General features: G+C 50.6%; 1 pseudogene; it reads right to left on the bottom strand.

The window, feature by feature from the left end:
* Positions 1–213: 213 nt before the first annotated feature.
* LOC101605777 lies at positions 214–1,437 on the bottom strand (annotated as a pseudogene).
* Between the last annotated feature and the right edge of the window lie 541 nt (positions 1,438–1,978).

Here is a 1,978-nt window from a genome sequence, read left to right as displayed (position 1 = left end):
AGATCCATTAAACATCACAATAAAATATGCCAAAAGAGAAAACATGTTGTCAAAATGCCCTCTTTACCCACCCAGACATCTCAAATCCACCCTTTGCTGACCTTCTATACCCCATTTAAAAAAAAAAAAAACAGATACATTTCTTTTTATTAAACAAGAGAAAGTAGACAGGTACATATTGGTAAATGCTAACTGTCCATTCTCTGAGCCCGATATACAGAGAAAGGAGGAAAGAAGCTAGAATCTATGCACTACTACACAGGACCAGCACCCTCCAGCTTCTGTCAGTGAAGGGAGCAGCAGACATCTTTTTTTTCCCCACAGAGCAAGGTGGTGTTGTTGAAGGGTTAAAAATGAATTTAGAACAATTTTTTAAAATAGCTTATTTTCCTGTTGTATTCTGATGAGGATATTTTCCCCCAAATAAGTTGAGAACCATGATGTTGAGAAAAACAGACCTCAAACATAGGACTACTGAGCATGACAGGTTGTGGGGAGAAAAGATTGCAACTTGCTCCTAGGGACTGGAGAAAATTTTAATAAATAAATAATAAAAGGTTGGAATCCATCGGTGTTCTTTTCTATTAGTCATCTTCTTCATCCTCCTCTCCTTCTTCCCCTTCATCACCATCTTCATCTTCTTCACCTTCATCCTCATCCCCTTCTTCATCAGTATCTTCCAATCCCTCGTCTTCCTCCTCCCCTCCCTCCTCCTCCTCCTCCTCCTCCTCCTCCCTCTCCTTCTTCCTCATCAGTATCAGGAACCAAGTAGTACTGCCAGGGATTTGGCCAAGTGTCCTTTGCTGACCTCTCCTAACTCATCCGTACCTGCCTCAGAACGGTCTGTAAACCAGGTCAAGAAGCTCTCTGGCTCTTCGCGCTGCCTCTTCCTACTGGCTTTATTCTGTGTCTGACTCGAGCGGTTCGTCAAATCCTCTCCAGATTTCCATCTGATTTCAGTGGATTGTGAAGATGGGTCACCACTCTCATTCAGATGAAATTCTTTGGAGAGGAATTTGTCTTCAAAGTAAGGATTTTCATCAAAATAAAAATCTATTCTGTAACCTGATTTTATATCTTCAAATTCTGTCCCCTCAACTCTGTTCAGGTAATGCAGCGCCTCTTCGTCTCCCTCCCCAAACAGTGCAGACACTTGTGGAAATGTGCAAATGTTGTTACCCAAAAACTTGGGATGTTGGCGATCAATTCTGGCCCCTTCTGGGGGGAAAAGAAAAAAAAAAACAACAACAACGGTGGGCGAAGTTTGTTCTATTTCTGTTCTGTTTTCAAATTGTCCTCACGGGCCAATTATTAAGTCTGTCTATTTCGTACTTCGTCGATATGCTCAGTTGCTCCTCGCTGTGCTTGTTCTCTCAGCGCAAGGGCTGATCTGGCTTCTCAGTTGAGGCAGGAGCGGAGATCGGCTTTCGCGGCCATGCCCCCAGGAGAGTCCCGCAGCCACCAGCCAGCCCCGGAGCCCGTGGGGCGCGGAGCTGGGGGAAGCTGGGCCAAGGGAGGCTGCCCGAGGCAGCGGAGAGGTGCCTAACGACGCTTTCAAAAGAATCAATCCACAGCCGCAGTGAGTGTGCGTGTATGTGCGCGCGCGCGGGTGTGTACACGCGTGGCAAGGGTCAAACTCCACACTCGGCCGCCCTTCCCCAGGCGAGTCCTTCACGTCCAGTCTCCAAGGCCCCGGAGGGTCCGGGGTAGCCCCGGGGAGACAAAGCCCACTGGTCCTCGGAGCAGAGCAGCCCGGGGCCCGCGTCTCCCATGAGCCAGGTCTCCACAGAGACACGGCAGGACCCGCCCGGGCGCGGGCCCACTCCACCGGAAGCCGCGCCCCCGGCCCGCGCCCTCCTCCTCGTCCTCCTCCCCGTCGTGCTCCTACCTCTCGCCCTCCTCCTCGCCGGGCTGCAGGAACCGCGACGGCGCGGCGGGAGGAGAACGCGCTCAGGACCGCGGAGAAGCCGACTTGTGA

Source organism: Jaculus jaculus, chromosome 6, assembly GCF_020740685.1.
Source record: "Jaculus jaculus isolate mJacJac1 chromosome 6, mJacJac1.mat.Y.cur, whole genome shotgun sequence".
NCBI classification, from domain to species: domain Eukaryota; kingdom Metazoa; phylum Chordata; class Mammalia; order Rodentia; family Dipodidae; genus Jaculus; species Jaculus jaculus.
The sequence above is the reverse complement of the archived record's forward strand: the minus strand, read 5'-3'. Positions and strand labels throughout refer to the sequence as shown.